Source organism: Lithobates pipiens, unplaced genomic scaffold (assembly GCF_037356315.1).
Source record: "Lithobates pipiens isolate NorthernLeopardFrog02 unplaced genomic scaffold, aLitPip1_a1.2 Scaffold_16, whole genome shotgun sequence".
NCBI classification, from domain to species: Eukaryota; Metazoa; Chordata; class Amphibia; order Anura; family Ranidae; genus Lithobates; species Lithobates pipiens.
Genome location: NW_027507748.1, coordinates 96,095,244 through 96,111,281, shown reverse-complemented (window position 1 = coordinate 96,111,281; position 16,038 = coordinate 96,095,244).

The window sequence follows — 16,038 nt, the reverse complement described above, 5'->3', positions numbered from 1 at the left end:
TTCTTGGCATACCAATATACATCATTGCCCACTTTTCATTTGCATGAGCTCCCAGTATTGTCTAATTAACAAGTAGGATTGAGGTGAATGTAGTTCAGATATTAGAGCCTGCTATGAACTTTTGTGCTCTACCTCTTTTTACTGATATATATTCAATGTACATTGCAGGTATCTTTTTCTGAAAATCAGTCTATGCGACAAGCATTACTCTCCTCCCTATGAGAGATTGTGGCATTGCTTGGACTGGATCTAGGTGTTGGGTTGAATTTTCCCTGCGAATCAACTCCTATGCTCAACACAGAGGTAGGGAGTTTTTTTTCATTGGGGATTTACCTTTTCTGTGTGCAATTTACAGTCATACTTGTATAAGATTTATAATGTCAATTTGTTAAAATATCAGTATGATACAGTAATAATTTTTTGTTTCTTTTTTATATACACCTAAAGCTGAGTAAATTATGTCCCTCTATACCTAATAAATGAGTCCGTACGTCCTTTCCTGAGGAAGCCGTTGGCAAAACATGTTGAAACATTTGGACATGATGCAAATATGTATGTGAGTACAGTATTTCATTGTCAATAATAGGTAGTGTGTGTATACCTATGGCTATGATTAAACTGTATTCCTTACTTTTTTAACAAACAAAAACAAACAAAATTGCTTTATTCGCTCAGAATAGAATATTTGTTTATGCCCAATTTCCACTAAACAAAATTACATGCAAATTTTCTGGATGAATTGCTATGCAAATTCTCTTAGACGACTTTCACACTGCCGCGCCCATAGCGTCGGCGGCAAAACGCCACTATTTTTATTGGCGTTTTACCATCGGCTTTGCAGTGCATTTCGGCCACTAGCAGGGTGCTTTTAGCCCCGCTAGCGGCAGAGAAAGGGTTAAAACTGCCCGCAATACGCCGCAATAGCGATGTTTTGCCGGCGGTAATGCAGCACTGCCCCATTGATTTCAATGGGGAGCAGCGGTGGAGGAGCGGTAAACACACCGCTCCTAAGAAGCTGCTGGCAGGACTTCTCCTGATGTCCTGTCAGCGCTCCGCTCCAGTGTGAAAGCCCTCGGGTTTTCACACTGGAATTAATATGGCAGCACTTTGAGGGAGGATTGCAGGCGCTATTTCTAATGCTATAGCGCCTGCAAAATGCCCTCGGTGTGAAAGGGGTCTTAAAATACACTATCTCACAAAAGTATCTCACCCCTTTTATGTAAATATTTTATTATATCTTTTCATGTGACAACACTAAGACCCCTTTCACACCAGGGCATTTTGCAGGCGCTATAGCGTTAGAAATAGCGCCTGCAATCCGCCCTAAAGAAGTTGCACCATTGTGTGTAGTGTGAAAGCCCGAGGGCTTTCACACTACAGCGGTGCGCTGGCAGGACATCAGGGAAAAGTCCTGCCAGCAGCTTCTTTGGAACGGTGAAGGAGCGGTGTGTTTACCGCTCCTCCACCGATGCTCCCCATTGAAATCAATGGGGCAGCGCTGTAGTATCGGCAGCAAAACACTGCTATTGTGGCATATTGCCAGTGGTTTTAACCCTTTCTCGGCCTCTAGCGGGGGTAAAAGCACCCCGCTAGTGGCCAAAATGCGCAGCAAATCTGCCGGTAAAACGCCACTAGAAATGGCGCTATGGGTGGTGTGGTGTGAAAGGGGTCTAAAGAAATGACACTTTTGTACAATGTAAAGCAGTGAGTGTACAGCTTGCATAACAGTGTAAATTTGCTGTCCCTCAAAACAACTCAACACACAGCCATTATAACCACTTCAGCCCCGGGAGATTTGGCTGCTCAATGACCAGGCCGTTTTTTGTGATTCAGCATTGCATTGCTTTAACTGACAATTGCACAGTCATGCGATGCTGTACCCATACCAAATCGACATCCTTTTTTCCCACAAATAGAGCTTTCTTTTGGTGGTATTTGATCATCTCAGCTGTTTTTATTGTTTTTCGCTATAAACAAAAAAAGTAACAATTTTGAAAAAAAAACACAATATGTTTTACTTTTTCCTATAATAAATATCGCCAATTTTTTTCCAAAAAAACTTTTTTTTTCCTCAGTTTAGGCGGCTATGTATTCTTCTACATATTTTTGGTAATAAAAATCACAATAAGCATATAATGATTGTTTTGCCAATAAGTTATAGTGTCTACAAAATAGGGGATAGATTTATGGCATTTTTATTATTCGTTTTTTTTTTTTTTTTACTAGTAATGGTGTTCTGCAATTTTCATCGGGACTGCGTCATTATGGCGGACACATCGGACACTTTTAACACATTTTTTAAACCATTGACTATTATACAGCGATCAGTGCTATAAAAATGCACTGATTACTGTGTAAATGTCACTGGCAGGGAAGGGGTTAGCACTCAGGGGAGATCAAGAGGTTAACTGTGTTCCCTAGTGTGTGTTCTAACTGTGGGGGGAGGGGACTGACTATAGGAGATGACAGATCATGGTTCCTAGCTATTAGGAATTCACAATCTGCCTCTCCTCTCCTCACAGAACAGGGATTTGTGTGTTTACACACACATGTCCCTGTCCTGCCTCTCGTGCCCATGATCGTGTGTCTAAACCACTGGCAACCAAAGTCAAAATGTACAAATTGGGCCCAAAGTGTCAATATTTTGTGTGCCCACCATTATTTTCCAGCACTGCCCTAACCCTCTTGTGCATGGAGTTCACCAGAGCTTCACAGGTTGCCACTGGAGTCCCCTGACGACATCATGGAGCTGGTGTAGGTTAGAGACCTTGTGCTCCTCCACCTTCCGTTTGAGGATGCCCCACAGAAGCTCAATAGGGTTTACGTCTAGAGACATGCTTGGCCAGTCCATCACCATTACCCTCAGCTTCTTTAGCAAGGCAGTGGTAGTCTTGGAGGTGTGTTTGTGGTCATTATCATGTTGGAATACTGTCCTGCGCCCCAGTCTCCAAAGGGAAGGGATCATGCTCTGCTTCAGTATGTAACAGTACATGTTGCCATTCATGGTTCCTTCAATGAACTGTAGCTCCCCAGTGCCTGCAGCACTCATGCAGCTCCAGACCATGACACTTCCACCACCATGCTTGACTGTAGGCATGACACACCTGGTTTCCACCACACACACTTGACACCATCTGATCCAAATAAGTTTATCTTGGTCTCATCAGACCACGGGACATGGTTCCAGTAATCCATATCCTTAGTCTACTTGTCTTCAGCAAACTGTTTGCGGGCTTTCCTGTGTGTCGTCTTTAGAAAAGGCCTCCTTCTGGGATGACAGTCATGCAGACCAATTTGATGCAGTGTGTGGCGTATGGTCTGAGCACTGGCAGGCTGATCCCCCACCCCTTCAACCTCTGCAGCAATGCTGGCAGCACTCATACATCTATTTCCCAAAGATAACCTCTGGATATGACGCTGAGCATGTGCACTCAACTTCTTTGGCCGATCATGGCGAGGCCTGTTCTGAATGGAACTTGTCCTGTTAAACTGCTGCATGGCCTTGGCCACCGTGCTGCAGCTCAGTTTCAAGGTCCTGACAATCTTCTTATAGCCTCGGCCATCTTCATGTAGAGCAACAATTCCTTTTTTTTAGATCCTCAGTTCTTGAGGTGCTATGTTGAACTTCCAGTGACCACTATGGGTGAGTGAGAGCGATAACACTAAGTTTAACACACCTGCTCCCTATTCACACCTGAGACCTTGCAACACTAAGGAGTCACATGACACCAGGGAGGGAAAATGGCTAATTGGGTCCAATTTGGACATTTTCACTTAGGGGTGTACTCACTTTTGTTGCCAGCGGTTTAGACAGTAATGGCTGTATGTTGAGTTATTTTGAGGGGACAGCACATTTACACTGTTATACAAGCTGTAAGCTCGGTACTTTACATGGTAGCAAAGTGTAATTTCTTCAGTGTTGTCACATGAAATGATATAATAAAATATTTACAAAAATGTGAAGGGTGCACTCACTTTTGGGAGATACTGTAGGTCTCTTAGTATTCTGGACGTAATGGAAAGGCCTACTACAACTGGGTTGCCCCTTTTAGGAGCCTCCACCCTTTCTCTGCTGTCCATTAAAATTGAGGTACTAGAATTAGCTGTGGAATTAGAAAATGGAGGACAACAACGAATAGGCAAGTAATGTCCTTTCACGTATCCTTTAAGAATAAATTAGAGATCAATTCTAAAAAAAACTACTGGCTACAAGTTTTTGCCAAATTTTGTGTAGCTACAATTCTCTTCAGTTTGGCAGCCTTTCAAAACCATTGGCTGTGTGATACGAAAAGCTTGTGAACAGACACATTCTTTTCTCTGGTAGTATAGCAAAACAGTTAAATTGTTGCAAACTACTATGACAGAAGATGACACAAAAACATTATTTCCCCCCAAGCATCCAATTATCACTTTTCACTTAGTCTCTTGGACCTTAGGCTGATGAGCATGAAGAAGCCTTAGGAAGACTCTGAAGGAATCTAAAATAGGACAAGCCGAGTAAAAATCTGCAAAATCAAGGTTTCCAAATAGCTATCCATAATGTTATAGGGTCACACTGCGGCTCCTATTATGAAAATCTTGTGTTTCAGCTAATTTACAGATCCTACGGGGCTGTACTATTTTCTACTTTGAAATGCGGAATTCTTTTCTTATAAACCTAAGCACCACAATATTTTGTTCTCAATGTATCAGAAAGAGCAGTTTTCATGTAATGTCATAACTCCGGTATGTGATATATTACAACAGGCCAACACGCAGATCTCTAAGGATCAGGATTAGCAGGCCTGTATGCTGAACCTATGCTGCATTTTAGAACTGCAGTAAATTAAAAAGACTTAACGACTCTGTATTTTATAAATTTATATGAAGGACTTTAACATCTTTTATTCTGTATTGTTTGGGCTACAGGGCTCAGGGGTGCTCTAGATTCTGCTTGATGCTCAGTTTCTCACAGGTGGCCAGGCCCTAGAGGACTTGGAGGTAGAAAAGCAAGGCAAGCACTGTGCAGTAAAGAACAAATATTGTCTTAAATTATCACCCAAACTATCCTATCTGCTTCTTCCAAGACCTCCTGCTCTCTAGCTCTCTTATCTCCTCCTCCCATCGTCATTTCCAGGACTTGTCCAGAGCCTCCGGCATCCTCTGGAACTCTCTACCTCAGTCTGTCCAGCCATTTTTCACTTTGTCCACCTTTAGGCGATGCCTGAAACTCATCTCTTCAGTGAAGCCTATCCTGCCCAACCTAACAAATAAACTTTTAATTCTTCCATCAGCACATCCCTCATAGGTATTACCTATTGTACCACTTGCCCCACCCTATTAAACTGAAGCTCTTGTAAGAAAAGCCCTCTTAATCCTCTTGTATCGTAACTGTACTGTCTCCCGTTTCTATTGTAAAGAGCTGAGCAAACTGTTGGCGCTATATATATATATATATATATATATATATCTATATATATATATATATATATATATATATATATATATATATATATATATATTCTGTATAATAATAATAAGTCAAACAGTGCCTTGAAAAAGTATTCATACCCCTTGAAATTTTTCACATTTTGTCATGCTACAACCTAAAACGTAAATGTATTTTATTGGGATTTCATGTGATAGACCAACACAAAGTGGAACATAATTGTGAAGTGGAAGGAAAATGATAAAGGTTTTTCAAAATCTTTTACTAAGTCTAGAGCAGTGGTCTCCAAACTGCAGCCCTCTGTTAGCCTTTATCCATGTCTTGGGGCAATATTCTTTCCACTGACACCAATAGTGGAGCATAATTCCAGCCACTGACACCAACGATGGAGAACTATTCCTCCAACATGATATCGATGATGGGGCACTATTCCTTCTACTGACCATGGACGCTATGTCATTTCTATACAAACACTGACCAGGCTTTGGCCTAATGAGGCACAGTCTTTAGCCTGCGGCATAGTTTATTCCCACTGAATTCAGGATATTTTTCACCCCATTGGCCACAATCTGGCCTCCCTAAAGTCTGAAGGACAGTAAACTGCCTCTTCACTTAGAAAGTTTAGAGACCTCTGGTCTGGAGGCTCCAGAAACTCTTCTGGGTCCTCGCCTGAAGGGTGATATTGGTAAAAGATCTGACCCCAATGTGGGGGGAATGGTGCAAATGGCCCATATTCTACTGAGCACTCTCTGCAGGTAACGAGCACATGTGTCACAGCTAATGTTTGTTTTTGGAGACAGCGAGTAAATGTTCCACTTTTTTACTACATTGCCTGTGAATATGCCTGAATGTAAACCATTTTAAAACCATCCTAAACATTTTTACTCTAGCAATACAGAACACGAATTGTTGCTGTAAGTTTGTAGAGGTTTTTTTTTAAACTATATCTGCCTCTGGGCCCTGTGGCAGTTGCATTGTCTGCTATGGCCTTATTGGAAATATTTAGAACAGACAAAAGGGACATCCCTGGAACTTTGCTGCTCTAGACCTGACCTTCACCTGATTTATTCACATATCAATTTGAGGAGGGAATGGTTGCAATTAGAAACTCATGCACCAAACAAGTTGCATGATTAAAACCAAGCCTGTAGATAATTGACCCTACACAGGTGTAAATAATCAGGCCCCTTTGTACAGGATCCACTCATTGTCAGTAAACATATTACATGATCATTATAATGATTACTAGAATAAAAGGACATCATTGCATCAGCAGTTTGCTTTACTTGCTGAGCAGCTATTGTACTTTACATTCCAGTAATCAACGTCTTTGGATAAGGAGCAGGTGGCTGCATGTTGTCTGAGCTACAGAAAATCTTGTCTCTATACCTCCATCAATTCTTCTGCTGGGTTTATCCACCACTGAACTGGAAGATCGAGAGCATTTATAGCCTGTCTTATGTGTTTTCTGTAAGTGCCTTATGGTAAATATGGCTCCAACACCATAAGACATGGCAAAAGTTTTTTCTAAAGTCCCTAATAACATAATTCAATGAAGCGCAATTGCACTAAATTGTCTGTTAAAATAATGCATCTAAATCTGGAATATGTTTTGAATAAATGGGGAAAGGCTAGAACCCCTAACAGATTTTACTAGTATCCATTATACAATTGTCACCTCATTTTATGTTCTGGGGACAACCTTTTATCATACAGAAAGCAAGAGAAAATCTGCAACAGAGAAATAAACAATGAAAAGCCAACAGGGGTTCTAGAATTCTCATATTGAAAGAAGTACTTAACCCCTCCATCTCATGTTGTTTTTTTTCCCCCCTTAGCTGTAGTGCTGTGTTCTTTTCACAACATATGATCACCTGCACAGTGAATCCAGCACTTTCCCACCATGACCCACTGTTTGGGTGACATGCATGGTCCTGTGCCGTTACCTTAAACTTTCCTCAGCTAGCTGTTTCTTTGCGATGCATGCAGCCAGCTGCCAATGATGCACCAGGCCTGTCCTCTGACCCTCTTCCTAGCTGCTCCGTGTGCCTGACTTCACCTCCTGGGAGATGTGAGGTAAGTATCCCAGGAGGCTGCAGGACCAGGTACACATCATCGTGGCCTGGGCCTGAATGGCATCAGGGCCTAACAAATGAAAGAATAAATAAACACAGGAAGAAAAAACCCTGAAGAAAAGCATTGCCACATGTGTCTGTTGCTGTGAAAGTACAAAGCACTGTTATCTGCAACCCCCCCAACACAATACTGTCCTCTGCCCCCCGCCCCTCCCAGAGCCATGTCCTCTGTTACCCCCATAGGACTGTCCTCTGCACCTCACCCCCCCCCCCCCCCACAGCCCTCCCCCACAGTAGTGTCCCCTGTCCCCCGCATAGCACGGTCTTCTGCCACCCCACACAGTAGTGTCCTCTGTCCCTCTATAGTTGTTTGGTCGCCCCCCCCCCCCCCCCCCAAAGAAGTGTGCTCTGTCCCTCACAAGTATTGACATTTGCTCACTTCACAATACACAGCCATATGTAGGTAGCTCTCTCCTACCTTACACAGACTGTATATCAGAGAGAAGTGAGGGGCAGCACAGTGCTGGATGTAGGGTGGGAGCGAGCGCTGTCAGAGTTAACTTTTCAAGTAACAAGTAGTGTTGGGCAAAAGGTTTGGGCCAAGCAAAAGTACAGCTCGAACTTCGCCTGTTTGGGTGCTGGGCAAAGTCAATATTTTGTTAACCACCTCAATACAGTGCACTTACACCCCCTTCCTGACCAGACCAATTTTCAGCTTTCAGCGCTCTCACAGTTTGAATGACAATTACTCAATCATGCAACACTGTACCCATATGAAACTTGCTTCCTTTTGTTCACACAAATAGAGCTTTCTTTTGGTGGTATTTAATCACTAGTGGGTTTTTTATTTTTTGTGCTATAATTAAAAAAAACGTACATTTTGTGGAAAAAAATTCCCTTTTTCTTTGTTTCTGTCATAAAATTTTGCTAATTAGTAATTTTTCTTCATAAATTTTGGCCAAAATTTTTACTGCTACATATCTTTGGTAAAAATAACCCACATTAGTATATATTATTTGGTCTTTGTGAAAGTTATAGAGTCTACAAACTATGGTGCCAATCACTGAAAATTGATCACATCTGATCAGGCCTTCAGTACATCAGGTGTATCTCATTTCTTGTGACACTAACAAGTCAGGAAAGTACAAATACCCCCCAAATGACCCCTTTTTAGAAATTAGACATTCCAAGTTATTAAGTAAGTAGCATGGTGAGTTTTTTTAAGTTGTACGTTTTTCCCACAATTCTTTGCAAAATTAAGATTTTTTTTTTATTATAATTTTTTTACAAAATTGTCATATTATAAGGTTATTTCTCACACACAGCATACGCATACAACAAATTACACCCCAAAATACATTCTGCTACTCTTCCCGAGTACGGCGATACCACATGTGTGAGACTTTTACACAGCATGGCCACATACAGAGCACCAACATTGAAGTGGCACTTTCAGACGTTCTACGAGCAAAAATGACCCCTCATTTCACAGCCACCTATTACAATTTTGAAGGCCCTGGAGTACCAGGACAATTGAATTGCCCATAAAATGACCCCATTTTGGAACGCTAACACCCCAACATATAATCTGTGAGGCATAATGAGTCTTTTGAACGGTTCATTTTTTTTTACACAAAGTTGTCAATTTATAAGATATTTCTAACACATAGCATGTATATAGCAAAAATTACACCCCAAAACACGTTCTGCTACTCCTCCTCACATGTGTAGGACTTTTACACAGCCTGGCCACATACAGAGGCCGAACATTGAAGTCGTACCTTCAGGTGTTCTAGGAGCCTAAACGACACATCTCATTTCATTCCTACCCATCACACTTTTGAAGGTCCTGGAGCACCAGGACAATGGATTTACTCCCAAAATAACCCCATTTTGGAAAGCAAACACCCCAACGTATATTCTATGAGGCATGGGCTGCAAGTAGGTACTCGGATACTCTGATGGGCTGCAGATAGGTACTCTGGTACTCTGATGGGTTGGTGACAGGTACTTGAGTACTCTGATGGCCTGGTGACAGGTACTTGAGTGCTCTGATGGCCTGTTGACAGGTACTCATGTACTGTGATGGCCTGGTGACAGGTACTCGGGTACTCTGATGGCCTGGTGACAGGTTCTCTGATGGGCTGGTGACAGGTACTTGAGTACTCTGATGGCCTGGTGACAAGTACTTGAGTACTCTGATGGCCTGGTGACAGGTACTTGGGTACGCTGATGGCCTGGTGACAGGTACTGGGGTACTCTGATGGCCTGGTGACAGTTACTCGGGTACTCTGATGGCCTGGTGACAGGTTCTCTGATGGCCCGATGACTGGAATTTGGGTACTCTGAAGGGCGGTGATAGGTACTCAGGTACTCATATGGACTGCAACAGGTACTCGGGTACTCAGATGAACTGTGACAGGTATTCAGATGACATGGGACAGGTACTCGGGTACTCAGATGGACTGGGACAGGTACTCAGACGGGCTGTGACAGGTACTCGGGTACTCTGATGGGCTGTGACAGGTACTCGGTTACTCTGATGGGCTATGACGGGTACTCGGGTACTTTGATGGGCTCTGACAGGTACTCGGGTATTCTGATGGGCTATGACAGGTACTCGGGTACTCGGATGGGCTGTGATAGGTATTCGGGTACTTTGATGGGCTGTGACAGGTACTTGGGTACTCAGATGGACTGTGACAGGTACTCGGATGGACCGTGACAGGTACTCGGATGGACTGTTCAGGTACTCGGGTACTCTGATGGGCTGTGACAGGTACTCAGGTACTTTGATGGGCTGTGACAGGTACTCGGGTACTCTGATGGGCTGTAACAGGTACTTGGCTACTCTGATGGACTGTGAGTGACAGGTACTATAATGGGTGGTTTATTGGGGGGGGGGCAATCAGTGTGTTTGATGTGTACTGTAAGCGGTAACAAGATGTTACCGCAATCTCCTCCTCACACATGATCGGTGTGTGAGGACTCGGAGGAGAACCCGGTATCATCTCATTACCACGGTTTGTTTACATTTAGTGATCGGCTGTGAAAGGATCACAGCTGATCATGTGGGTAAACAGCCAGCCAATGGCTGTTTACCAGCGTCTGTGACGAGCAGTGTTCCTGGGAACACGCCACCACCGGCGTGCATGAGCAGTGCGCTGTGCACAGTGGGGGTGGAACCATCTGTGATCGCCCGTGACGTGGTAAACAGCCATGCCCAATGACTGTTCACTCCCCTCGGTGGCGATCGGTGTCTCCGCCACCAATGGAACAGGGATGCGCACGCACAATCGCTCGCATTCCCTGCTTAAACGGGAGGACATCATATGACGCCCTCCCGCCACAAGAGCTGCCATCATTTGACGGCCATCATTTGACGGCCGGCGGTCAGCAACTAGTTAAGGAGCAGAGCTGGGAAGCCAAATGCCACGTCCTCAACAACGGATGAGTCATTAGCTGTCAGGAGGCTTCTCCGCTGATAGCTGAAAGAAAAAAAATTATGCCGGTAGAAATAAAACAAAAAGGCATGGGGTCCCCCCCAAAATCCATACCAGACCCTTATGAGTATGCAGCCTGGCAGGATCATACCAGGCCACATGCCCTCAACAAGGGGTGCTGGGTGCTGTGGGACAGGGGGGATCTAGACAAGGGCCTCTTCCCCACAACCCTGGGCTGTGGTTGTGGGGATCTGCAGGCAGGGGGGTTATTGGAATCTGGAAGTTCCATTTAACAAGGGGGCCCTCAGATCCCAGCCCCCCATGTGAATAAGTATGGAGTAAATTGTATCCCTACCCAATCACCAAAAAAGTGTCAAAAATAAATAAAAACACATAGACAGATTTTTGACAATTCCTGTATTAAAAAAAAAAAAAACACAGTGTCCCCTGATGTAGATCTGCCGGACCTGAAAAAACAACAATGCTCTGCCGCCAATGAAGGCTGACCGTCTACTGCAGGCTCTGTCGTTTGTGACATTGCCACCCTGTCATGCATCGGTCAGTGATGTCACAAAGAGGGCAGGACCACAGGTGAAGTCACCATGTGACTCCACCCCTTTCCTATATAAGAGCTGTCAAACGGCAGAGCCTGCAGTAGGCGGTCAGTTTTCTTTGACGGTGGAGCGTTTTTGTTTTTTCTATGATCCGGCGGTGGTGGCGGGCGCCAGATCTACATGGGGGACATTGTTTCTAATTTATTTTTATAAAGAAATAGTCAAAAACCTGGCTACTGGTTTTATTTATTTTTGACACTATCTTTGGTGAATGGGTTGGGGTACTCATTCACATAGGGGGATCGGGATCTGGGGGCTTCTAGATTTGGATAAACCCCCTGCCCGCAGACCCCCACAATCACAGCCCAGGGTTTACGGAAGAGACCCTTGTCCCCATCAACATTCTTTGGGGTTGGGGGGTAGAGCCTGCTCAGATAAGAGGCTGGTATGGATTTTGAGGGCCCCCCAGCCATTTAAAAAAAACTAATTTGGCATGGAGTGGGTGTCGGCAATTGCAACCGCAAGTCAATTTACATGTAATTTGACTTTTTTTTCTTTAGAAATATAATTTTTGCTGCAGCAGGTTCTATATATGCTACAGAAGCGCTATTTTATATGCAGACTAAGAGGACCCCCCAGGCACTATATTTAAAGGTTTATTTTTTTTTTTTTATTGTTTCACTTTAAGCATCATTAAAATCACTTCTCCTTTAAAAATGATCATATTTAAAAAAAAATTGCATTGATACATGTCCCTCAGGGCAGTACCTGGACCCCCCATATACCTTTTTATGGCCAATTACTTGGATATAAGCCTTCAAAATGGGGACTTCTGATTTCTCATGTTTGGCTCCCATAGACTTCAATGGAGTTTGCAGTTCTGGGCCAAACTTGCAAAGCTAACTAAAGCAGCTGTTGTGCTCCCATCCTCCATCCAGCACTGTTTTGGCTCTCACTCTTATCACTTATTAAGGAGAGCAGCAGAGGCTGGGGGGAAGCATCAGCACAATCCTGATCTACCTGTCGGCTTTGTTCAATCAACAGGTTGCCAAGCCTGGGTCTACAGGTACTTATAGAACTTTGCAGGGTGAATATATGTGCAAATGCCCATATTATTAAGTAATGCAACACAATTTTTAATGGGAGGCCATAGTTCTACTTTAAATTGACTATAGCAAATAACAATTTCAGCGCCAGATAGTTTTGCAGACTACTCTTTGCTCCAGCCCTGCAGGTCTAGTAACATTTTGACTACCAAATAGTGTAGTGGTGCTTTTTATCACAATCACATGAATTCTTATTTGAAGTCACAACAGATTTAATACTTTTTTTTTATGGTATTTTCTACACAAATCTGCCTTTTCTTTTAGTAGCAGAACATAATATTTTAAATTAGCATCTTTCCACCAAGCAGACATGTCTCGCTATATAAATCAGTTCACTAGAGAGACATTATCCTATGTTTCAAATTACTTCTACTCATCCCATTTAACTAGAAAGAGCAATTCAAACAGTCATATACACTTTGGTTTTCAATTACTTCACCTTTCAACCTGCTAGACAGCCTGTGTTTTATGAGAGAGACTCTTTCCGACTCCCATATTGGTCTCTGGGGTCTGCCATTCCAATATAGCTACGGTAAGCTCCAAAGGAAAGCGATAATGGATAGAGAACAATTCCACTTAACTCATAACCCTTATTGTACTGGATATACATGAGAGCACAGATGAGTTTATAACAGCCCTTATCACTCTTTGAACTTATGTACAATGGAACTCTAATGCCCTATAAGCACGGTCGGAAATAATCCGATTGGATTATGACGGAAAATCCAAACATGTGTGGGCTCTATCAGACTTTTTCTGTCAGAATTTCCAACGGAAAAAGTTTGAGAGCTGGATCTAAAATGTTCCGACAACAAAATCCGATTGGACTTTTTCTGATCGTGTGTAGAGAATTCCGACGGACAAAGTGCCACACATGCTCAGAAAAAAATTTGAGACGAAAGCTATTGGCTACTGGCCTCTACAAAGTCCAGTCGTAAGTGTATAACGTCACCTCGTTCCGAATGATCGGATTTTCCAACAACTCTGTGCGACCGTGTGTATGCAAGACAAGTTTTGGCCAAATCAGACGGATTTTGTGGTCAGAATGTCCGACCGTGTGTATGGGGCATTAGAGTAATGGGCCGTCACCTATATGGGTGTTTGTATTATCATAGGGGTCATAAACCCTACAAAGAGAACATCTACCTACCCTACTCTTTGTTTCATCAACTTTGGCAATATCTGTATACACAGCAATAACATGACCTAAGGGAATCAATGAGCTCATGCCAGAAGTATAACAAGTGATTACTGCTTCCAAAATGTGCAAAAAACAACCCACATATCCTCTGAAAAAGATCAAGCAGCACAGTAATTTCATGTACTGCATACCTTTTCATACTTTTTCACCATATTGCAGGCCTTGTTTCCCAGAACTATAGCAGTACATCTCTGCCCCCCCAACCACCTCAAAGCACCTTGTCCTTATGTTGGTGGGGACAAGGGTCTCTTACCGACAACCCTGGGTGGTGGTTGTAGGGGTCAGCGGGCAGGGTGCTTATAAGAATCTGGAAGCCCCCTAGTCCCGTCAAGTCCCGGGGCATGCTGGGAATGTGACGTCATAAGGGGTGGGGTCACCATGTGACATCACCCAGTGACCATGCCCCATGCCTATATTAGTGGTCGCGCACCTCGCACACGGCATTGCAGTGTGTCAACATCGGAAGAAGAGAAGAATAGAAGAAGATAAGAGGGGAGAAGGAAGAAGGATGCAGAAGACTGGGCCACTGCTAGCAAAAGAGCTGGAAGAAGATAGCGGAGGAGCCGGCAGAAGATCCAGAGAGGGGGAGAAGAGGCCGGAGAGCGGGAGAAGAGGCCGGAGAGTGTGGAGAAGAATCGGAGAGCGTGAAGGAGTCAGAAGAAGACCCCCAAAGTTGGAAGAAGACCCCCGGAGCTGCCTAATAAATTACTTTGAAAACCTGTGTACGATGTACAACATACTCATTCACATAGGGTGGGGGGCCGGGATCTGGGGGCTCTCTTATTAAAGGGGGCTCCTGGATTACGATAAGCCCACCGCCAGCAGACCCCGACAACCAACAGCCAGGGTTGTCGGGAAGAGGCCCTTGTCCTCATCAACATGGGGACAAGGTGCTTTGGGGTGGGGAGCCACAGGGTGCCCCATTCCCCAAAGCACCCACCCCCCATGTTGAGGTCATGCAGCCTGGTACAACTCAGGGGAGGGGTGCTCACCTGTCCCCACCCCCTTTCCTGACTGGCCAGGCTGCGTGCTCGGATATGGGTCTGGTATGGATTTTGGGGGGACCCCACACCGTTTTTTCGGCATAGGGGTTCCCCTTAAAATCCATACCAGACCTAAGGGCCTGGTATTCTCCTGGAGGGGAACCCAAGCTGGTTTTTATTTAAAATTTGCCGTGGAGTTCTCCCTCAAGATTCAAACCAAACACAGTGCCTGGTATTGGCGGGAATCCAAGTCGGATGCCCGCACCAGTGTGAACCAGGCCTCAATGTCAGCAATGCTTGTCACTCATTGGGAAAAGAAAAAACTCATTTTTCCTTTCCCAATGCGAGCCCGCTTGGCCCTGGCTCCCGCGGCGGGGCTTGCAGGGTGTCAATCTCGCCGATAAAAGCGGGGAGATTGACACAATATCGTGGTCACCTACTGTATCTATCTGACATTGTAAACCTCAGTCATGAAATCTGAACAAAGCGCATATATATCTGTAGTGTTTACTTGTCTCTCTCCAAACCTCTGAGTGTCTCTCCAGGGCTTCATTCCTCTGTTATCAGCATGTGTCACTTCTGAGTTGTCCCAGCACTAGAGATAAAATCAAGTTGTTCCAACACTAGAGATAAAATGGTGATGGGATGGAGAGCTCAGCACGCAGCTTGTCTATTTACAACAAGTTGTGTGCCGTGTGTGGATGGGTTGTCCTTTTCCTCCAATCAGCTCTCACGCAGTGTACAAGAGCTCTAATTGCAGCTCCATGTCCCCTTCTCTGTGCTACTAAAAGATGTAGAAGGATTTTATCTAAATTCAGCACTTTGAATGGATGTATAAAAGAGAAGACTGCAGATAAACAATAAAAACGTATGTAGGAGGATTTGTTTCATCTTTGTGTGTTTCATCTTCACTGGGTATATGGGAGGGTTTACTACCACTTTAATGCTTTAAATGCTTTTTTTTTTTTTTTTTTTTTTTTTTTTTTTTACAGTATCACGTATCTGGCACACCTGTCCAAAAATATGACAACCATGGATCAGAGTCCATAATTGTACCCATTCCAGTTTGCACCACTATCTAAGTAATAAACAATGGTAAGCTCCTCTTAACAGGAATATTACATTGCAATACTGAAAGTATATAGAAGAATTCTATATAATAAAGAAGAATTTTACCCTGGTACATGCTTACATAGGCCCCATTGCGCTCCTTTACACCTGTTTATAAGAGGTCTTTACTCTTTTTTT